We start from the raw sequence: 24,850 nt of genomic DNA, 5'->3' as shown, positions 1-24,850 counted from the left end.
AACAAGAATGGACAACTTAGTGAGAAATATGAATGAATTGAAGGAGCTGAAAAACACAATAAGAGGACTTCGTAAAGCATGCACAAGTTTCAACAGCTGAATTGACCAAGCAGAAGATAGAATATCAGAAGTCGAAGATCAACTCGATAAAATAAAATGAGAAACCAAGATTAGAGGAAAAAGCGCAAAAAGGAATGAACAAAGTCTCCAAGAAATGTGGGACTATTTGAAGAGACCTAACCTACGTCTGATAGGCTTACCAAAATGTAATGAAGAGAATGAATCCAAGCTGGAAAATGCTCTTCAGGATATTATCCAAAAAAATTTCCCCCACCTAGCAAGGCAGGCCAACTCTCAAATTCAGGAAATACAGAGAACACCACAAAGATATTCTGCAAGAAGAGCAACCCCAAGGCACATAATCGTCAGATTCACCAGGGTTGAAATAAAGGAGAAGATACTAAGGGCAGCCAGCGAGAAAGGTCGGGTCACCCACGAAGGGAAGCCCATCAGACTCACAGCAGATCTCTTGGCAGAAACTCTACAAGCCAGGAGAGAGTGGGGGCCAATATTCAACATCCTTAAAGAAAAGAACTTTCAACCCAGAATTTCATATCCAGCCAAACTGAGCTTCAGAAGTGAAAAAAAAAAAAATAAAATCCTTTGCGAACAAGCAAGTACTCAGAGAGTTTGTCACCACCAGGCCTGCTTGACAAGAGCTCCTGAAAGAGGCACTACACATAGAAAGGAACAACCAGTACCAGCCATTCCAAAATCACACTAAATGCTAAAGAGCCTCAAAATAATGAAGAATCTACATCAACTAACAGGCAAAGCAGCCAGCTAGCATCAAAATGGCAGTATCAAATTCACACATAACGGTATTAACCCTAAATGTAAATGGACTAAATGCACCAATCAAAAGACACAGACTGGCAAATTGGATAGAAAACCAAAACCCATCAGTGTGCTGTATCCAGGAAACCCATCTCACATGCAAGGATACACAAAGGCTTAAAATAAAGGGATGGAGAAATATTTACCAAGCAAATGGAGAGCAAAAAAAAAAAAAAAAAAAAGCAGGAGTTGCAATTCTCATCTATGATAAAATAGAGTTTAAAGCAACAAAGATCAAATGAGACAAAAAAGGCCATTACATAATGGTAAAAAAAATCGATACAACGAGAAGAGCTAATGATCCTAAACATATATGAACCCAATACAGGAGCACCAAGATACATAAGGCAAGTTCTTAATGACTTACAAAGAGACTTAGACTCCCACACAATAATAGTGGGAGACTTTAACACTCCACTGTCAATATTAGACAGATCAACCAGACAGAAAATCAACAAGGATATCCAGGGCTTGAACTCGGACCTGGAACAAGCAAACCTGATAGACATTTACAGAACTCTCCACCCAACATCCACAGAATATACATTCTTCTCAGCACCACATCACACCTACTCTAAAATTGACCACATAATTGGAAGTAAAGCACCCCTCAGCAAATGCAAAACAACTGATATCATAACAAACAGTCCCTCAGACAATAGTGCAATCAAGTTAGAACTCAGAATTCAGAAACCAACCCAGAACCACGCAGCTTCATGGAAACTGAACAACTGGCTCTTGAATGTTGACTGGATAAACAATGAAATGAAGACAGAAATAAAGAAGTTCTTTGAAACTAATGAGAACGAAGACACAACATGCCAGAATCTCTGGGACACATTTAAAGCAGTCTCTAGAGGAAAATATATAGCAATAAGTGCCCATATAAATAAAATGGAGAGATCCAAAATTGACACCTTATCATCAAAATTGAAAGCGCTAGAGGAGCAAGATCAAAAAAACTCAAAACCTAGCAGAAGACAGAGATCCTAAGATCACAGCAGAACTGAAGGAGATAGAGACACAAAAAACCCTTCAAAAAATCAATAAATCCAAGAGCTGGTTTTTTGAAAAGATCAACAAAATAGACAAACCATTAGCCAGATTGATAAAGAAGAAAAGAGAGAACAACTCAATAGATGCAATAAAAAATGATAAAGGGGAAATCACAGATTCCACAGATATTGAAACCATCATCAGAGAATATTACAAACAACTCTATGCACATAAACTAGTAAACCTGGGAGAAATGGATAAATTCCTAAACTCCTATGTCCTCCCAAGCCTAAACCAGGAGAAAGCTGGAACTGTGAATAGACCAATAACAAAGTCAGAAGTCGAGGCAGGCCGGGCATGGTGGCTCAAGCCTGTAATCCCAGCACTTTGGAAGGGCGAGGCAGGTGGATCACGAAGTCAAGATATCGAGACCATTCTGGTCAACATGGTGAAATCCTGTCTCTACTAAACAATCAAAAATAATTAGCTGGGCATGGTGGCACGTGCCTGTAATCCCAGCTACTCAGGAGGCTGAGGCAGGAGAATTGCCTGAACCCAGGAGGCGGAGGTTGCAGTGAGCCGAGATCACGCCATTGCACTCCAGCCTTGTTAACAAAAGCGAAACTCCGTCTCAGAAGAAAAAAAAAAAAAGAAGTCGAGGCAGCAATTAAGAGCCTACCACACAAAAAAAGCCCAGGTCCAGATGGGTTCACAGCTGAATTGTACCAGACACACAAAGAGGAGCTGGTACCATTCCTTCTTAAACTATTCCAAATAATCCAAAAAGAGGGAATCCTTCCCAAATCATTTTATGAGACCAACATCATCCTCATACCAAAACCCGGAAGAGACCCAACAAGAAAAGAAAACTTCAGGCCAATATCCATGATGAACATAGATGCAAAAATCTTCAATAAAATATTGGCAAGCCGAATGTAACAGCAAATCAAAAAACTTATCCATCATGATCAAGTAGGATTCATCCCAGGGATGCAAGGCTGGTTCAACATACGCAAGTCTATCAACGTAATTCACCACATAAACAGAACAAAAAACAAAAAACACATGATTATCTCAATTGATGCAGAGAAGGCATTCGACAAAATTCAACAGCGCTTTATGCTAAAAACCCTCAATAAACTTGGTATCAATGGAACGTATCTCAAAATAATAAAAGCTATTTACGACAAACCAACAGCCAATATCATACTGAATGGGCAAAAACTGGAAGCACTCCCTTTGAAATCCAGCACTAGACAAGGATACCCTCTTTCACCACTCCTATTTAATATAGTACTGGAAATTCTAGCCAGAGCAATCAGGCAAGAAAAAGAAATGAAGGGTATTCAAATAGAAAAGGAGGAAGCCAAATTGTCTCTATTTGCAGATGACATGATAGTATACCTAGAAGACCCCATCGCCTCAGCCCAAAAAATCCTGAAACTGATAAGCAACTTCAGCAAAGTCTCAGGATATAAAATCAATGTGCAAAAATTACAAGCATTCCCATACACCAATAACAGACTTAAAGCCAAATCAAGAACAAACTGCCATTCACAATTGCTACAAAAAGAATAAAATACCTAGAAATACAACTCACAAGGAATGTAAGGGACCTCTTCAAGGAGAACTACAAACCACTGCTCAATGAAATAAGAGAGGACACAAACAGATGGAGAAACATTCCATGTTCATGGTTAGGAAGAATTAATATCATGAAAATGGCTATACTGCCCAAAGTAATTTACAGAATCAATGCTATCCCCATCAAGCTACCATTGACTTTCTTCACAGAACTGGAAAAAAACACCATGAACTTCATATGGAACCAAAAGAAAGCCCGCATAGCCAAGTCAATTCTAAGCAAAAAGAACACAGTGGGGGGCATCACACTGCCGGATTTTAAACTATACTACAAGGCTACAGTAATCAAAACAGCATGGTACTTGTACCAAAACAGAGATATAGACCAATGGAACAAAACAGAAACATCAGAGGCAACACAACATATCTACAACCATACAATCTTTGATAAACCTGACAAAAACAAGCAATGGGGAAAGAATTCCCTGTTTAACAAATGGTGTTGGGAAAACTGGCTAGCCATGTACAGAAAGCAGAAACTGGACCCCTTCCTGACACCTTACACTAAAATTAACTCCAGATGGATTAAAGACTTAAACATAAGACCTGGCACCATAAAAACCCTAGAGGAAAAGCTAGGCAAAACCATCCAGGACTTAAGTGTAGGCAAGGACTTCATGAACAAAACACCAAAAGCATTGGCAGCAAAAGCCAAAATAGACAAATGGGACCTAATCAAACTCCACAGCTTCTGTATGGCAAAAGAAACAGTCACTAGAGTGAATCGGCACCCAACAGAATGGGAAAAAATTTTTGCAGTTTACCCATCTGACAAAGGGCTGATATCCAGAATTTACAAAGAACTCAAACAGATTTACAAACAAACAAGCCCATTCAAAAATGGGCAAAGGATATGAACAGACACTTTACGAAGGAAGACACATATGAGGCCAACAATCATATGAAAAAATGCTCATCATCACTGGTCCTCAGAGAGATGCAAATCAAAACCACATTGAGATACCATCTCACGCCAGTTAGAATGGTGATCATTAAAAAATCTGGAGACAACAGATGCTGGAGAGGATGTGGAGAATAAGGAACACCTTTACACTGTTGGTGGGAGTGTAAATTAGTTCAACCATCGTGGAAGACATTGTGGTGATTTCTCAAGGTTTTAGAAATAGAAATTTCATTTGACCCAGCAATCCCATTACTGGGTATATATCCAAAGGACTATAAATCGTTCTACTATAAGGACACATGTACACGAAGGTTCATTGCAGCACTGTTTACAATAGCAAAGACCTGGAATCAACCCAAATGCCCATTGAAGATAGACTGGATTGGGAAAATGTGTCCCATATACACCATGGAATATTATGCAGCAATCAGAAATGATGAGTTTGTGTCGTTTGTAGGGACATGGATGAATCTGGAGAACATCATTCTCAGCAAACTGACACAAGAACAGAAAATGAAATACCGCATATTCTCACTCATATGTGGGTGATGATAAATGAGAACACATGGACACAGGGAGGGTAGTACTAAACACTGGGGTCTATTGGGGGGAAAAGAGGAGGGTCGGGGGGGAGCTGGGGAGGGATAGCCTGGGGAGAAATTCCAAATGTGGGTGAATGGGAGAAAGGAAGCAAAACACACTGCCATGTGTGTACCTATGCAACTGTCTTGCACGTTCTGCACATGTACCCCAAAACCCAAAATGCAATAAAAAATTTAAATAAATAAATAAATAAAAAGTTTTACTTTAAAGATAATAGTACACTCATAAATTATTGTTAAAAATCAATAGTAACATAGAAAATAAAAATACTAATAGCCTGATACAAACTGATCACAATCCTGTATAAGAGACAACACTATTTTTAATAACTTTTATAAACAAACATTAAGTAATCCTGTTTGTATGTTAATGTGTTGGGATTACAGGTGTGATTACTTAATGTTTACTTATATAGGTTATTAAATTTTCATATATAGGTTATTAATGTAAATATTAAGTAATCACACCTGTAATCCCAATACTTTGGGAGGCCAAGGAGTGTGGATCACTTGAGGCCAGGAATTGTATGCCAGCATGACCAACATGGTCAAACGCAGTCTCTACTAAAAATACAAAAATATAGCTTTGCACAGTGGCGGTATCGTAGACCATGAGGTTTATCCAAGGCGCAATTACTGATAACTGAAAACTTTTTCCAATACCCAACCATGACGACTGGAAATGTAGCCAGCATTGGCAATTTTTGGCAGTCTATAGGGATGGAATAAAATAAAAAAATAAATATAAATATATAAATAAATTAAAATGGAAAATAAATACAAAACAATTAGCTGGGCATGGTGGTGCACACCTGTGATCCCAGCTACTTGGGAGGTCGAGGCAGGAGAACCTTAAACCCAGGAAGCAGAGGTTGTAGGAAGCCAAGATCATGTCATTGTGACTAGAGTAAAACTCTGTCTCAAAAAATTTTTTTCTTTAAAACAGGTGCATTCCTCCTGTTGCTTTCTGAGGACTCCCTGCTCAGTAACTTGGTGGTGGCTAATAAACTCTCCTAACATCACTAGACTCTGCGGCTCACCATAAATTCTGTTTTGTGTGAGATCCAAAATTCCATTGTTGGGGTCTGAGACAAGACCCCTTTGCTGGTGTCAAAACTATACTATTCTTTCCTTTTCTTTGAGACAGAGTTTTGCTCTGTTGTCTAGGCTGGAGTGAAATTGTGTGATCTTGGCTCACTCTATCCTGTGCCTCCCAGGTTCAAGCAATTCTCCTGCCTCAGCCTCCAGAGTAGCTGGGATTGCAGGCACCTGCCGCCACACCAGGCTAATGTTTGAATTTCTAGTAGAGACAGGGTTTTCCATTGTTGGCCAGACCAGTCTTGAACTCCTGACCTCAAGTGATCTACGTGCCTTAGCCTCCTAAAGTAGTGGGCTTATAGGCGGGAGCTACCTTGCCTGGCCGGCTTGTATCCTTGGTGATTGCTTGGATATGGAGGGTGGAGGAGGAGGGGTGTCAGACAGATACTGCTTTTGGATTACCACTTGGGATATTAGGTGCAAGCCTCTATTACTGGTTCGAACCCTGAGAGAGCCAACAACTTGAGGCAGTGTGGAGCAACATGCTGTTTTAATGAGCATGTAGGTGCAGACTGGCTGAGGCCTAAAATGGCATCAGCCCCAAGTGAGGGCAAGGCAGAGGTTTTCTAGTTTCCTATAAATGGGAGGTGTTCCAGTCTAACATAACTGCTACATGGTACCTAGACAGCCTCTCTCCTGATCTTCAGGTGGCACTTATCTTCTGGCCTGCCCTCTTCTGGCTTCTGCTCTATTGCTGACCCATGCTGCTGGTGAAAGTGGTCTTGTACCTTGAGACCGGGCCTGAGGAGAGAGGAGTTATCCTCCCAAGTTTTCAGGCCCTGGGGAGAATCTTTCATTTGGGAGAGTAGGCTGGCTGAGTTTTCTTTGTTAGGTATAACTTGGTTTTGTGGGTGCAGTGGGATGCCTCAAGCTGAAAGCTTGACTCATTGTACATGCCAGACCCCACATGGCCATTACTGTGGCTGCCAGGCCACTCTGAGGCTGAGACAGTTTTGTCTGGCCTCTGTCCTGCACACATTTACAGATGCCTTCTCTGTGTTGGCAGATATGGGGGTCCAACAGATAGAATCCCATAAAGAGACCTCAAAGGTCTTTAGTCCAATGTGTTTATCACATCATTTCCACGATCAAAGATGAATAAAATCTAGAGGTTTATTTAATGATAAGGTTGATGGTACACCTATGCTAGGCAGTGTTTTAGTTCCTTGAGACACCAAGTAGTTGCGACAATCCTTTGTCTTAGAGTTTTGCATCTGTAAGTCCTGCTATAGAGAGCTGTGTGTGCTAAAAAGTCTGATTTGGTCATGTGGGATCTGGGCTGTCTGTAGGCTTAGGTAAGGGGAGGCAGTGTCCAGCAAGTATCCAGTACCCCATCAACACCCCAGTTCTTCTCCACCAATCTTCCAGTTCTAGGACTGATGTGGAGGCCCTCAGAGTGACTTAAGAGGGGAAATAGTCAGTGTGCTCTGTGGCTAGTTTGTTTGGGAGTGTACATTGTAAATGATCTGCTGACAAAACATTGGAAACAAGTAGTGTTTCAGCTTGAGTTTCTCATAAATGGCTTGCCATCATATAAACCAGAGCATGTATACCACAAGGCAACATGAGGGTCCCTTTACCACCCTTCCTCCCAGCATCCTAGATAGGCATCTACACAGAGTAATGTGTGCAACCTTACTGTGTGAAAGTCCAGTGCTTTGTGGAGTATCATCAGGGAAAGGGCTCTTACTTAAAAGGTTCTGATCTGCCACGGAGGGAAGGAGGGGGAGTGCGGTGCTGCTGGGCCCACGTCTCGCTCTCTAACAGGAGGCACAAGATATCCTTGGTATTATGAAGACCTTGGGTGCCCCAGCTCACATCAGCCCTGATCAGCCTGATGCAGGCACTGGGCTCTGGTTCTGTGGGGTGAGAATACATGCTGGACTTCCACTGCATGGCTGTCACAGTGAGCATACAGGTGCCTATTTGGGGACTGCTATGGAGTCCTGTACCAGATGCAGTGGTGCACAGCTGGGAGCCAAGGTTCCTGCTTCTGCTGGAGAATCTGGGCAGATGCAAAGTGTTAAGGTTAGGGGTGTAGGAGTAGGGTTAGGGTTAGGGGTTAAGGTTAGGGTTGGTGTTGGGGCTTGGGGGTTGGGGTCAAGGGTCAAGGGTCAGGGCTAAAGAGTAGGATTAGGGATTGAGGTAGGGGTAGGGTTAGGGTCAGGGGGTTGGGGTTCAAGGTTAGAGGTTAAGGTGGGGTTAGTGGTGGGGGTGAGGGTGAGGGTAATACACAGATTAGTAAAAGCAATTCTGCTTCACTTCAATAACAACATTCTCCAACTCATTTTGTCTCAATGAACTTATTTTTCCAGCAGAAGAATTCCAGGCTTCTTAAAGCACCCAGTGACTTTTACACCTTAAGTCTGTGAAATCCTCATGTTTTCTTCTGCCATATGCATAGTTCAAACATAAAAGATGAGGTAAAGCCAGACACATTCCTGAAAGGACCCAAGAAATTCCTCTCTTTCTCTCTCTGGAACAAAATGAATTCTCTAGACCATCAGTACTAACCTTCAAAACCAAACCTGTCTGTGAGATCTCCTTTAAATACTACTGTAGGCCCAAGTGTTTATATTTATATGATATTATTTTAGTATTTATATTAATATAAGGGAGAACATTTAAATCTGTCTATGCCATGTATGTCTCTGGCTTATTGCCCAATTAATTGTAGCCTCAGGCTAAACTTTGGTTTCTGTCTCTAATTTTTATCACAATAAATATAACTGATCTCAAAACATCTGTTTTTATTGTAGGGACTCGTGCTGCCATCTCCATTCCTCTCTCTTTTCTTGCAATCTCTGTGGAAGTTCTTTAACTTGGATATTTTGACCACCTTCACTCTCCCAGGTCCACTGTCAGCACATTCAGACCTACCCAGCCAAGGCTGTCATCTTAGGCCAGGGATTTTTTTAGGGATCTTTATTTTGCTGTGACACAGTTGGCACCACTTTGACTCACTTTATCACCCCAGGGCTCTTTTCATTTTAGGAGCCCAAGAGGGCAGAAAAAGAAGTGGTGAGCAATTAAACCCTCTGAGTCAGGAGAGTGTCCCCTTGTGTTAAGCAATGTTGCAGAACATCGTATGTAGTAATCTCCTAGCAGATGAGCCATATGGCTGCTGAGCACACATGCCCGCTTGTTGCTGTGAGCTCAGACTCCCTCATCATTATTCTTTTCTATCTCTGGAGGGAATTATAAGAGCCACTTAATAACCTGTAAGTCATAGAGAGTCAAAGGTGTTTCCCTGAAATACTGAGGACAGAATAAAAGGTGAGGAGTGTTAGCCATAGGACAAAAGTGCAGGAAAGTCTCTCAATGGTGGTTGTTGGAGAAATGCTTTTTCTTTTTGGAAGTCTCCCTAGAATGGGGTGAAGGATTCTTCCCACTCTAGAATGAAAAATTGGGATATTAGACACCCTCAGATATTTATCCCAAGCCTTCATTTAGGGTTCTTAATGAGTTTGTTCAGCTATCATAATCTCAAATGCTAAGTAGGATGTTGGAATCTCTCCACAGTCCAAATTAGCACTGCCTTTTAAAGTCGAGTTTCTCATTATTCTCACTTGATGTACCTTATTTATCCCACACTGGCCCTAATAACACATCGTGCTCACTGTTATCTTTGCAACGAGACTTGAATTTTACTTAGCCTGGAGGAGTGCCCTTCACATGTCCAGATTCAGTTCTGACTCATTCTTCAGCGCTGCATCAGTCAACGAGGTCTAGGTTAAATGGTGATGACAAAAAACCTTCAAATTAGTGGCTCAAAAATCTTCTTCCTTATTTATTTGCATCTCATCATGGGTCAGGTGAGAGGTAGGTCTGTGCTGTGTCATCCTAACACAGGAATCAAGGCTGAAAAAGGTACCATCAATAAGATTCCCACTGCTATAAAAAAGACAAAAAGCATGCTGGATAGAACTTTGTTTCTTGGAGATTTCTCCTGAAAAAGTCACATATTATTTCTTCTCACCTCCAATGGCAAAAAAAAAAAAAAAAAAAGAAGTCATGTGGCCATGCAAAAATTTAAGTAGGTGGTATGGAACAGTCAGAATGCATTCATAAAAAATGAACTGAAAATATTTGGAGATCAGCACCAATGACTATCGTGAATACCAGCATGCATTTTTAACAACCCAGTGCTATTGCCATTCAAACTTCTTATGTCTTGCAAAGTATTAGAACTTCCTATCTTAAAGCATGTTACTCAGAGGGACTGAAAAATATGTAAAAGCATCTTCTTTAAGATGTCCTTAGAGAATTCAAGGAAAAGAAGTTAAATAATCCAAAAGAGCTTCTGGGCACAGCTATTTAGCGCTAGAGGGTAAGATTAGAGTTAGACTGTAAAGATAATAATAGGGTTAGGGTTAGAATTAGGGCCTGGGTCAGGGTCAGGGCTGGAAGTATGGTTAGAGGTGGGGTCATGGTCAGGGTCAAGATAAAACTTAGGGTCAAAGTCAGGGTCAGATTTAGGAACCAGGGTATGGATCAAAATTTAGGGTCAGAGTCAAAGTCTAGGGACAGGGTTAGGGTTAGAACCAGAGCTTAGTTCTCCTCAGGACCCACCAGAGGAGAGGCCATGGCTTTGGAGCACCTGGTAGTGTGTCCACAGTGAAGACCAAAGTTTCATTCTCCTCAAGTCTGACCTAGGGGGACATGGCTGCAGGCCATGTGAGGAAGGTTAGGCAAAAGCTTCCAGTCTGTTCCCCATGTGCAGAGGAAGAAACTCCAACACTGGCTTTACTTTCACACATTATATTCTATAAGTCTTGTTTTCAGAAGCATCCCTTGCTTGAGGCTTTGGCTGCTCATCATGATAGCGTGTCATAACATATTGTAAGATTTGGATTTGTTTCTGAAGTTTGATCTTCACATAGAGAAAGTGGAAATGCTTAGAGCCACCATCAGGACAGCTGGGATGATAGCTGGGGCTAGGCAGGTGTCTTTCAAGTCACCCCAAGCCTGAGGCTGGGGGAAACATGTCCACCCCCTGTAAACACTTTTATTCATGTTTTAATTACTCATTTTTCATACAGCCTTAAAGTAGTCAAAACAGTATTAAAAAATGAAAGGTAGTCATATTAAAACATTATTTAAGTTTAAATATATTATTTGTACCTCATCATTTTTTATTTTTTAGCGAGTTCATTTTGCCAAGTTTGAGGATGCCTGCACCCATGATGCATCCTCATGAGGGCCTGACAACATATGCCCAAGGTGGTAGGAGCACAGCTTGGTTTTATACATTTCAGGGAGACATGAGACATCAATCATTATGTATAAGATATACATTGGTTCAGTCCTGAAAGGTGAGACAACTAGAAGAGAAGTCCAGACAAGGGGCTCCCAGATCATAGGTCGATAAAGAGGAATGGTTTTATTCTTTTGAGGTGCCAATTACCCTTTCCAAATGAGGCAATCAGATATGCATTTATCTCAGTGATCAGATGGGTGACTTTGGATAGAATGGGAGGTAGATTTGCCCTAAACAGTTCTCAGCTTGACTTATTCCTTCAGCTTAGTGATTTTGTGTCCCCAAGATTTATTTTACTTTCACAAGGTCTAACATGTTTTCCTATGAGTGTTAATTATTCATTGTGTATTTTATTACACAAATAAGGCAAACATTTTTAAAAAATCATCAACTTCTTGACTAGCCATATGGAGATAATTATATAGAAGTTCAAATAAATTTGGAAACATTCTAGAGTTTGGGTTTTCAATAATTCTTTGTGATTCTTTAAAAGGTAGAATGATTTTTCCCCATAAGAAATAGAAACATCTATAATTGCCTGTAGAATGTCCTGCCATTTTTGTTTCTCTAATTTTCTCATTTTCTGCAAAGCCTCATTGAGGGGACAGACTCTGAATATCCTTTTAAACTCTTCTGTTTTAGAAAGTGTTGTGGTGAAAGATTGAATCATGTTCATTGCAAGTTTAGTTCACATTCTTTTTTTCTTTGAATAATTTTTCCCAGTGGTCAATACTTGATTCCAATGTATTATGGTGAAAAGGTAGGCACTGGAACAAAATAAAGACAAGAAGTATTTGGAATTAGTGATCCAGCCACAATGAATCAATTTGCCATTGGAACATATTTTTACAAAGTCACTCTTTTTAAAATATTTAGCCATAAATTGAAACAGAGTCTGTAAGGTTACTTTTTTTTCCTGGTCTAAGGTGAAGAGAATTTTAGAAAAGGAACCCAGGACACACCCACAGCACAATAAAAAATATGATAAATAAGTTTACACATATGTAAAGCCCATACTCATGGAGTGAGAAGTTAGCTCCACCTTCTTGATGGCTGAGGGTCTACATCAACTATTTGGAATTATTTTGCAAAGGAGATTTTCTATTCCACTCCATTTGCTTATTCACCTACATATACAAATACAGACACCTAGATAATGACCTGAAGCTTTAGTTCATATCAAACACTACAGCATTATGTTGCGCAATGTATTCCTGTGTTGGTCATTGGTAACTCTTTTTATTGGCTCCAATTTTTCTTTGACATATTTCAATTTTTTTTAATGCTTACTTACTTTCTGATACTTCAGAATTATCCTGGTTTATATATTTACTGTTTCAGTTCTAGTACCAGACATTTCTTCAAAGAGCTTGATTCCTTTCAGAATGGTAGGAAAACTTATATCTGGCTGCTAAATGAACACATTGTATCTTGTCCCTCATTAGCAATGCTAAGAAGTATATATGTGTATGTCACCTACCTAAACATAGCCAATTACAAAGGTTTCAATGTTGAACTATATGTATCTGTATTAAACTAGACATAAGTTTACACTGATTTCTTCACCTTTAATCTACTACTACATGAATCTTCCTATCCTTCTCCTTTTGCTGATTTGCAACCTCCCACTTCAACAGTGATAGACCTGGTTTCTACCATCTATGACTTATGTAACTCATTGTTTTATTCCAGATACAGAAACTGTGGTTTTACAATTGTTCACAATTATCCCCATTGGAAAGAACTTTATAAACTGGAATCCAATGGTGAAGTATAGTTCATTTGCCTTCAGCCTACAGATTCTATTTATTTTCAAAGAGACTTAGGTCAGCACCATTTTCCCTACACCTTCAGCAAGTTTTTTCCCACATTTGTATCTTAGTCCATTTTGTGCTTCCATAACAGAATACCTGAGGCAGGGTAATTTGTAAGTAAAAAAGGCTCATTTGGCTCGCAATACTGGTGTCTGGAATGTCCAAGACTGAACAGTTGCATCTGGTGGGGCCTCAGTCTTTTTCACCTCATGGTGGAAAGTGGAAAGGGAGCAAGGGGTGCACCAGAGATCACAGCAAGAGGGAAAGCAAGAGGGAAGCCAAGGCCAGACTCTTTTTGACTATCTACTCTTTCAGGAATTAATCCATTCCTGTGAGAGCAAGCAGAACTCACCCCCATGGGAGGGAATTAATCTATTCATTAGGGATTTATCTCCTTGATCCAAACACCTTCCACTAGGCCCCACCTCCACCCACTGCCACATTGGGGGTCAAATTTCAACATGAGTTTTTGCAGGGACAAACCACATCAAAACCATAGTAATTTGTAGCATAGTTAAATTATTTTTCACACTATATATTCTGTGCTGGACTACTCCATATCCTGAATAATATTATTTAATTAGAATAGAGTTCGATTTACCCATTTAGCTGTAAAATTCTGCATGTTTTGACAAATGCATAGTGGCAGGTATCCACTATTAAAGTATCATATGGAATGCTTCACACCCTTAACCTATGCAGCTGAAGGCTTCCCATCTGTGTAATTTCCCTTTTCCAGAATCTCATTAAATGTGGTCACACTGTGTGGATTCTCCTGAGACCGTCTTCTTCCACTTAGCAATGTGCATGAAAGATTCATCATGTCTTTGTGTGAGTTGATAGCTTGTTCCTTTCTATGGCTAAATAGTATTCCATTGGATGAATGTATCACAATTTGTTTATGCATTCTGTGGAGCAAAACCTTCCTCTTCTAACTTTGTTCCAGGGTTGGAGGCCTTCAAATTAAGTGACAATAGATACATTAGTAGGGGAGACAATACTTGGCTTATTGTTCCACAAGTATCATCGTGGGACAAAATTCTTTAAATGGCAGGATCCAGTTTTCAAAGAGGTAAAAATAGCCCAAAGACAAGAAACAAGACTAGAATCTGATAACCCTCAAGACCTATAGTTTTCTTATTTAAAAAATTTTTTTGAGACAGGGTCTGGCTCTATCACAGAGGCTGGAGTGCAATGGTGCAAGCTCAGCTCTCTTCACCCTCTATCTCCTGGGTGCAAGCAAGTCTCCCTTTTTAGCCTCCTGATTATCTGGCACATACAATCATGCCCAGCTAATTTTTGTATTTTTAGTAAAGATGGCGTTTCGCCATGTTGCACAGGCTGGTCTTCAGCTACTGGCCTCCCAAAGTGCTGGAATTATAGGCATGTGCCACCACTCCTAGCTGAGTTATAGTTTTCCATCGAAATATAAAATTTCTCTCTGTATTAGCCACCAATTTTGATCATAATCAAAGTCAGATTATTCTTGTTTTAAAAATAAGTCTAGTTTTGTTAGATTTTGCCCAATTATGTAAGTGAAGCAAGAATAAGAACTGACTACATAGGTGCTTTCAAGCTTCTTTGCGTGAAGTTTTTATACAAAATCTCAGATTGGACTTTTAAAGACCTTGTTGAAGCTAAAAGCCAAACCCAAAATACACTATCAAATTTCAGCTGCAGTCCTTATAGCTGTGGGTGAATCTCTCTCTTCTTGAGGCCCCCAAACTATCCCCAAAACCTGGGCCTACAAGAAAATGACCTTCCTTACTAATCTGTAAGGCTGTGAACCCTGCAATCTAGGTATCAGGCTGGATTTTCTCAGAGTGCTTTGTAAGGATGGGCTTCATGAAAGTCAACCTTGTTCCTTAAAATTGCTGGTCTTAACTGATCTTAGGTACACTATTTCTAAATACGATATTCCAGTAAAAGCCTTGAAAATATAACCAAAGTTTCCAATTATGTCCTGTTCTAAGGTGAACAGATTCTTATTGGACTTTCACTAAAACTATATTGTCATGAAAATAAGAGCATTCAGTGAGAATTTCAAAATTCTGGAGAAATCAGTCAAGGAAAAAAGACAAATGCTTCATTTCTATTTACAGAAGTGTAATCCAGTAAACTGTTGTGAGTTACAGTTAGCTTAAGAGAAAGGTATTTCTTAAATCCAGGAAATATAACATTAAAGAAACAGCAATGCTCAACAAAAGCTATAAAATTATAATCAATTTTCATCAGTTCATTCAGTGCCATGTAATCAATTCCAGTCTTGCTGAATTTTGGGTTAGCAGTGTCATGAACCCATCAGTTTCTCAACTAGACTTCTGGAGAGCTTCATTGAGGCACGTGTATGGACTTAAAGTTATTTAAGCGATATCATCAGAAGCCTATAACCAGAGTACCTATCATAGTGTTTTCTCTGAGTCTCAGAGGGAGTCCTGTGTTGGAGACAAACATTCTGACCTGTAGCTGATTGCAGGAGCTTTCAGAAAAGTATCAGGGCTAAATAATATCTGAATGACTAAGAGCATGAAATGGCTGTAGTGAAAGATCTGATGAGAGTTCATTATACCATAGCTGACAAGGATATTCAATTTTGTCTGTGGCATACAACATTTAAAATAATAATTAAAATTAAAACTCATAACACTATCCCAGCACATAGCATGGGTAAGGAGAACATTTACAAATTTCCAGGAATTTTACATAATTTTTGAACACATAACATTTTATTCATATGAATATAACCAGGGAATATTAGGTATCTATTTTTATTTGTATATTTTGTATAGTTTTTCTTATAAAAAATACAATCTACTTTGCTTGCAAAACTTGCCCTACTTTTCTTGTATACTTTGCATAGAGTTGTTTCTAGTTATTCTATTGTTTCTAGTAATTTTATTCATATATATTGATTATATTTTTAATGCTTAGTGACCTTTATTTTCCAGAGTAAACTACGAAGTAGACAATTTAAAATTGTCATATATCGACATTCTATAGTAGATTAGAAAATGTATGAGTATACGATCTCCCAATATCTAGAGGGATGTGTTTCCTCATAGTACAATTTCTCAGTGTGGTAGACAAGAAAAGTGTTTATTAATAGGCCAAAATGTCTTTAGTCTCTCCGTAAAAATAGGGTCCAAAAGTATATAAAGTTGTATTAATTATGTTCAGTAATTAATGTCTTAGTATTGTATCTTTTTTTAAATAAATGACCTAGATGTTTAATGCAAATCTCTTAGCTTAACTTTAAGGTTAAAAATTACCAAAAGTATTTGGAAACTATTGTTAGGCAGATTTACTATAAAAATTATTATTGAAATAATGTTTTCATAAGAATAACAATTAGAATTAAATCTATAAGCTTTAAGATTTTAAGTATCTAGTAAGTATAATATTAGCTTATTTGACTAGAACTCAAGCAGAATAGAAATTTGTGTTTGTTTTATATTCAATAGTGATAGCTCTGAAGACATAGTTGTTTTATTACAACAAAAATATTAAATTGATCTTATTTAACTATGTTTTATCTAAATTGTGTTAACTTGAAAAAGTTTGTATCAGTTCCTACATTTCTAGAAGTTTGGGGAATATTTATTTAGAAATGCTTATTTTTTTCAAGCTAAGTTAGAATAGAATACTTTTAGAGAATTTTGCAAATGAATTTTGCATTGCTATCTGGAGTTAAGAAAATATCACATATACATAGCATATGTTAATAGTCATAAAACACAAATAGAGATTGCATAGCTTTCATCCTAAAATTCTATCCATAAATCAGGCAGACATATTTTTATGGTTAATTTTAAACCTCTGCTTGGTTGGATTAAGAGATACATAGGTGGTATAGCACATTTTCAAAATTTCTACTCACTTGATTACAAGTTCTCAGGCATCTAAAATAATTTTAAAAATAACAATTTACAGGACTTCTGTAGGAGAGGATAAAAGGTCTTTTGAAGTTTGTAACATTGTCAACTGAAGAATGATGAGGTTCATAAATTTGGGAAGGAGAGCTTTCTTTATTTACTTATTTTTGAGAAGGTGTTTCATTCTTGTTGTCCAGGCTGGAGTACAATGGTGTGATCTTGGCTCACTGCAACCTCCACCTCCTGGGTTCAAGCAATTATCTTTCCTCAGCCTCCCAATTAGCTGGGGTTACAGATGTCCACCACTATGCCTGGATAATTTTTTTGTATTTTTAGTAGACACAGCGTTCCACCATGTTGACCAGGCTAGTCTCAACTGACCTCAGGCTATCCACCCACTATAGCTTTTCAAATTGCTGGGATTACAGGCATGAGCCACTGCACCCAGTCAGAGATTTATTTCCTATAAAGGGTTGCAGCCTGCAGAGTAGTCCTTCTAACAGGCTGGGAAGCATAGACTCCAGCCAGAAGCCAGAAGCAGACACTTCAAGGGAGATGTAAAGGAAACAGCAATTTATGCTGAGTGGCATGGCCAAATACACATATTTAATAAGCTCTAGGAGGAGTCATGAATATTTATGAAAGGAGAAATGCATGCAATCATATTTGAGTTTCTTACTCCTTCATGGGTCCCATGTTCAAATAATGGCAGTGTTAGCATAATCCCAGGGTAAAGTTTTTAGCCCTCTGACATTAAAAGGTGAGGCAGAAGACATGAAAATATGCTCCGTGCATCCTCTGTATACTGGCCAGAACCTCTCTGTCATGGGTGGTCTCTTATCAGGCAAGAAAGGAGAGTCAGCTTCAGGCAGTTTGTTGATATCAGTGGTGGAGTTTTTTGAAAGGGCTAGTTTCTCTTAAATCCTTTGGTGAGGTGTCTGTTCAGATTTGTGTGCATCTTTAATTGGGCTGTTTTACTTCTCTTTAAGATTTTTTTTTGTATATTGAATACAAATTCTTTCTCAGATCTGTATTTTGCAAATAGTTTCTTTCAATATGTGGCTTGTCTTTTTTTCTCTTAACAAGGTCTTCCGGAGTATACACTTTTAATATTAAAAAATCCACTTAATTCTTTGTTTTGTGTGTATTGACACTTTGTGTTGTTTGTTAGAATTTATTACCAAACCCAAGGGCACATAGTTTTTATTCTATGTTTTCTTCTAGAAATTGTATAGTTTTGCATTTTTAGTATAAGAATAATTTTGAGTGATTATTTGCATAAGTTGTAAAGTTTTCATCTACATTCATTTCATTTCCTATGGTTTCCAATGAATCGTTCCTTCCCTACTTTTGGGAAAGACACAGGATAGTGGGCTCTGTTAGAGTAGGTAGATAGCAGATGTGAACATGATGGGAAGGCTCACCTGGAGGGACTATCAAAAATGTATACATTAGTAGCATCTTTAATGCTGGAGTGGATGGGCACTTGGCAGTTAGGAGGAAGAAGGGAGCCTATGCAGAAAGAAACATCCTAGAAATCATCTTAGGATGCTCCAATCATTATTCACTCTACAGTTAACATGTCAAAAAATTGCTAGCTACATGCTGATAAGAAGGACAAAAGGGACATTCTTAAGAGAAATCTGGCACCATAAGTACATATTAGGGCAGAAAAGGACATTCAAAAGAGGTAGGCAGGCACAAGAGGTACAGACGTGACCACTGTAGGGCCTTCCTGGGAGGCGGGAAGGAGCCAGACCCATCAGTGGATTTGAATCTCCACACATGTGCCTTAACCAACAGTGAGGAGGTCCCACAAGCCAAAGCAGGGCAAGTCAGGGACCTAAGGTAGGAGCAGAAAATCCAGTCAAAGAAAACAGGTGGAGACTTGAGACAGAGGCAGGAATGTGAAGAAGTCCAAAATAAAATTCCCTGCACAGGACTCTTGGGCTGTTTTCTTGCACGATCGGCCTGCTCCTCCCTTGGGGCCTACCTATTTTTTCTACAATAAGCTCTTTACACTGTTTTTATTTTCAATGAAGTTATCTGCCATCTTGGTGAAAATCTTTCTTCCAAGTTAGACAAGAACTGGAACATCAGCTCTTTCCAGTAATGGCTCCATTTCAGTTTGTATTTCCAGAACTGTGGGTGATGAATAACTGGCATTCTGACTTTAAGTGGTGCAAAAGGAGGCCAGTAGGGGGCGCCAGCTACCACACTGGGAGCAAGAGGGCCCTCCAGTGTCCCAGCTGCCAGCAGGGGGTGTGCTGCCACGGCGCTGAGCTAGAGGGTTCTGCAGTGTCCCCAGCTGTCAGCAGGGAGCGTGCTGCCAATACACTGCCAACAGGGGGCACATGAGCACCACACTGTGAGCAAGAAGACCCTAGAGTGTCCCAAGCGCCAACAGGGGGCACACAGACACCACACCGTGAGCAAGAGGACTCTGCATTGCCCTGGTTGCCAGCAGGGTCTGTGCAGCCACTAAACTGTTAGCAAGAAGGCCCTGCAGTGCCCTGGCCACTTGCAGAGGATGCCAGTCACTGCAGTGTAAGAAGGCCCCACAGTGGCCCTAGTCGCGAGAAGGGGACGCCAGCACAGCACCATGAGCAAGAGGGCCCTGCAGTGCCCAGCTGCCAGCAGGGGGAACTGATGCCTTGCTTTTCAGATTCCTGAGGCTCCGCTGCCAGCATGGATGGTGTCACAATGGTCGGTAGCGTTGCTTTCTCCTCAGTATAGACCTGGGGGCTCTGCGAGAGTGTAGCTGCACCCTCCTCAGCACAGACCCTGGGGCAGGGGTCATACTGTAAGAGGGCCTTGTAGTGGCCCTAGCCACCAGAAGGGGGCGGGGGCACATCACTGTGAGCAAGAAGGCTCTATACTGCCCAGCCTCCTGCCCACCTTTTCAGATGGTGTAACGGAGGTGGCGTGCATTGCATCACCGCGGTTTGCCAAGTTGCATTCTCCTCAGTACAGACCTTGAGGGCACCGCGAGGGCAGAGCTGTGTTCTCCACAGCATAGACATAGCGGGCACAGCCTCACTTTGGGACAACTCTGGGCCACGTCCACGGTGAGTAAAATTTTTCCTGTTTGCAGCCTGACTGCTTAGGGTCAGAGACTAGTAAGAAGATCTCGGTGTGTCAAACTGGACACCAAAAGCCCCTCTGAATCCTGTACACTGAGGTTCTCCTGACCCAAGGCCAGGTGACTGCAGTGCAAGGTGCACACCGCAGACTCAGAACACAAATACAGCGTTCTTAAGGCAGATATGACATCCAGAATGCTAATACAACACCCGCAGTGCTCATGTAGAAAACAGCTGCAATGCTAATGCAAGGCCTCAGTCCACAAATGTTACTATGAAATATGCACTGCTCATGCGGCTGGGACGATACAGCAGTTTGAATCATCAACACTGACATATCAGTGCAAACGCAGAAACTAACATATGGTTAGGGCTTAGGATGAGGGTTAGGGCTAGGGGTTAGGGTTAGAATTGGGGGTTAGGATTTAGGGGTTAAAAGAATTTTAGGCAAAATAAATTTAAGCAGTTTATTTGAGCAAAGGAATGATTCTTGAATCACGCCTGAAGCACCGGAACAGACAACAGGGCTCGGGGCTTCCAGCTCTTAGTGGTGGCAGCTAAGTGAGGTTTCTCCTTGGCTCCAGCTAGGCGACCACCTATTGTGCGGATGGTTCCCTCAGCGTCCCTAGTCATACAGCCAACTGGCGGCTGGGCTTTTTGTCATTGACTGGTTGGTTTGTTAATGTTTTTAAGTCAGTTTAAATGCCTCCAAGTGCGATTTCTGTTTGCTTAGGCAAGGCTTCAGGCTAACAGCTTTCTTCTTTTTTGCTTTAATATGTCAAAACCATAATTCATTTTCATTTTACTGGCATTAATAGAAGTAAATTCACATTTTTTTGTTATTGAGAAAGTCAGTTTAATTGGCAACTTATTTGCGATGGTGCATAAAATAATGTTTGTTAATCATTAGCATCTTAGATTAGATAAAATATGTTAACTCTATTAAGCTTTGTTATTAAACCATAACAGGAGTTGAGTTTCTTTTCTTTTTTCTCCTAGGCTTTAACCATTTAAAATACACTCAAGCATCTCCGAATAATGTGGATTCTTTCTGAGAAATTTGTCCTTAGTGATTTCATCCTTCTCCGAACACCAGAGTGTCCTTTTAAAAACCTCTATGCTGTAGCCCGCTTTACACGTAAGTGATATGGTCTAGCCTATTGTTCCCAGGCTACAAACCTGTATGGCACATCTCTGTGCTGAAAGCTATAGTCAACTGTCACACCATGGTGACTGTGGATTGTGATCCCCAAAATATCTGAGTCAGGTCTCAGGCAATTTAGAGAGCTTATTTTGCCAAGGTTAAACACATGCCCATGACAGCCTCCGGAGGTCCTGACAACATGGGCTCAAGGTGGTCAGGGTAGAGCTTGCTTTTATAAATTTTAGAGAGACAGGAGACACCAATCAATATGTGTAAGATGTACAGTCGTTTGGTTCAGTAAGGTGGAACAACTGGAAGTAGGAAGTGGGGGTGCTTCTGGGTCAGAAGTAGATAAAACAAAAGGTTGCATTCTTTTGAATCCTTGATCAGCCTTCCACTGAATAAAATTTAGTCTGGTTTAGTGAATCTGCATTTTTACATATACAGGTAGGGCAGAGGAATGGTGTGATCTTGGCCTACCACAACCTCTGCCTCCCAGGTTCAAGCGATTGTCTTGCCTCAGCCTCCTGAGTAGTTGGGATTACAGGCATGCACCACCATGCCTGGGTAATTTTTGTACTTTTAGTAGAGATAGGCATCCACCATGCCAAGCCTACTGTCAGTATATTTGCTGTGGTTGAGTATTTTTTCAGATATTTACCCAGTTTTAAAATGACATATGTATTTTGAAAATATCTTCTCACGTCTGTCTTGTCTTTTTGTTCTCTGAATACAGTTTTTCATAGTAGAATACTTAGTTTTATAAAGTCTGTTATCAATATTTTCATGAATCGGTGTTTGATGTTGTTTGTTAACACATAACACCAAACCCAACATCACATAGATTTTCTTTTAGATATTTTATAGTTTTGCATTTCAAATTATAGTCTCTGGACTATTTTGAGTAGGTTTTTGTTTTTCTTATTTTGTGTGTATATTCATTTCATTCTACATGGCTTTCAAAGTCTTCCATCACCATATTTGGGAAGGATGTGGCTACAGTGGGCTTCATTTTCTTTTGCATTTCCAAAATTATTACATTGAATAAACTGAATTTTACAAGTATTTCAGGACAGCCAGGCGGGGGTGCACATCCACCGAGAAACTGAGCAAGAGTGTCTGTGCTGAGCTCTGGCACCACCAGAGGGCACGCGAACCCACCCCTGACCAACTTCCCTCTGAGGTTCCAGAAGCAGCAAGGAGCTTCAACTTAGGGCAGCACGAGGGTCGTGCCAACTAAGTCTTGTTCATTGGTGGGTAAAAAACTTCCTTTCCATGGCCCTGAGTGCAGAGAAGAGTCTTCAGAGTACTCAGCAAAGGAAAAAATTCATCTGGAAAAATGAAATCCCCAAATCCCATCATTATGACTACACCCTGATATCATTGTCAACATCCCAGACACAGTGGCTTCTGAGATTTGTTCTCACAATGGCCTCTAATATAATAATCACACCGTCCCCTAACATTACTATGATATCCATACCATGCCCTGACACTAACATAATATTCACACCATACTCTAACACTAATCTAATATCCACACCATTCCTTCTAATACCAATGTAATACTATCCACACCGTGCTCTAATGCTAATGTAATGTCATAGCCACACTGTTCTTCAACACCAATATAATATGTACACCATGCCCTAACACTAATATTCACACTGTGTCATAACACTAATGTATTTACACAGTAGCCTCTAATAAATATAATACTAATAAATATAATAATACTAATAAATATATCTACTAAGTGGAGTCTGTTGACATTAAGGCTTTTATACGTGTTCACAGCTTTGGATGAAGCGCAGCCTCTATAGTGGATTTTGGTGATGTCTCTTCTTTTCTGGCATAGTATTGATGTGGTTGGTTTAAAAAGTAATTTACTTTTTAATAATGTCAGACTTCTAGGAAACTTGCAGTAGCAGTGCAAAATATAACTTGTTTCTTTTCTTAGAGTCCCCAGCAGTTATTGCTGTACCAGATTGGCAGCGTCCCACAAAATACTCTGGTATATTTTACCCAAAGCATGGAAACTCTCCCAGGTTACCACCACATAACACCTAGATCAGGAAATCAACATGGTTCCTAAGTGATAATTCAGTTCACAAACTTATTTCACTTTTACCTCCTGTACTGCCTTGGAGTATCATGTGTTTTTCCATTCTGATACAGTTTTCCTCACACTGTTCTTAAGACTTTCCTGCATATTTATGATCTTGACAAATTTAAAGAGCATATCGGTTTTTGTTTGAAGACCTGTTTTCAGGTATTTGGGGTATATACCTAGGAATGGAATCACTGAGTCATAGGGTAAATCTATTTGTAACTGTTTGAAGAAACTCCAAATTATTTGACACATATGCTGCAGCATTTCATATTGTCATAAGCAGTGTTTAATAGTTCAAGTTTCCGAACATCTTGGTCAACACTTTTCTTTTTTTAGTATAACTATTCTAGTGTGAGTTAAGGGTTATCTCTTTATGGTTTTAATTATGACTAATGCTGTTAAGCATCTCTGAAGTGCTTGCTGGTGAAATGTGTATTAAAGTTCTTCATTAGTTTTAGATTGGATTGTCTTTGTTGTTGTTGAGGTATAAAAGTTATTTATACATTCTGGATGACAGACACTTATGAAGTACCTACTGTGCAGATTTTTTTTCTATTCTATGGATTACTGGAACATAAGTGTTTGTGTGTGGTCTCTGCCCCAGTGTCCTGAAGCAGAGTGCTAAGCCTTTGTAATGTATGAAGTGATGTGTCTTTTGTATGCTAATGAGATGACTGATGGCTGGGGGCATCTGGACAGCCTCAGTGGGGCTGATTGCCAAAGAAACCAATCTTGTCATTAGAGGATTTGAAATTTCAGCCTTCCTCCCATCTCTGAAAGGTAGAGGTGTTGATGATTGAGTTGAATACCTAAAGGCACTGTTGTAACCTATCTGCCTGTGTAATAAAGGAGGGGGTTGGGAGAGTATCTGTGTTGCTGAACATGGGGAGAGGCTGGGAGGATCATATCTAGAGAGGACATGGGAGGCCTGCACCCCTTCGACACACCTCATGCTGTGCATTTCTTCAACTGGCTGTTCATCTGTAGCCTTTAAAATATCCTTGGTAATAAGTTAGCTGTAGTAAGTACACTGTTTTCATGGGTTCTGTAATGTGCTGTAGCAAATTGCTGAACCAAATAAGAGTGTTTTGGTGTGCTATAGCTGGAACCTGAGCAACACTGTTTTATAAAAGACAATGCTGTTTTTCAGAAATAAGTTGTAATGGCTGCTCCATTCTCCTCACAATAACTACTTGCCTTGAATTCTGTAAATAAAACTGCTAGTTTGCTCTGCAAAATGCTCACTATGTAAAGATGCTTACATTTTCTTATCAGTAACTGCCAGAATTGCTGGCCTTTGCTTACCAGTAATGACCAGAATAAACATCCCAAGTTAATTCCATCCTGGCTCCTATGACTTTTAATAAGTAACTAAGATCTGTGGATTCTAATACTGCCTAGACAATGTGTAAACTAATGCTTA

At 39.9% G+C, this 24,850-nt stretch overlaps 1 long non-coding RNA gene and 1 other non-coding gene across 2 annotated transcripts in view; one reads left to right on the top strand and one right to left on the bottom strand.

The window, feature by feature from the left end:
- The window catches only part of LOC118143632 (uncharacterized), a 71,655-nt gene that overhangs the window by 23,885 nt on the left and 22,920 nt on the right, over positions 1–24,850 (bottom strand). The window lies entirely within an intron of this gene.
- On the top strand, positions 5,626–5,768 carry LOC118143894 (U4 spliceosomal RNA). Its single transcript, XR_004728382.1, has one exon. It is a non-coding gene; the product is annotated as a U4 spliceosomal RNA (small nuclear RNA).

Source organism: Callithrix jacchus, chromosome 11 (assembly GCF_049354715.1).
Source record: "Callithrix jacchus isolate 240 chromosome 11, calJac240_pri, whole genome shotgun sequence".
In the NCBI taxonomy this organism is placed as follows: Eukaryota; Metazoa; Chordata; class Mammalia; order Primates; family Cebidae; genus Callithrix; species Callithrix jacchus.
Note: the sequence above shows the minus strand (reverse complement) of the source record. Positions and strands in the feature narration are given on the sequence as shown.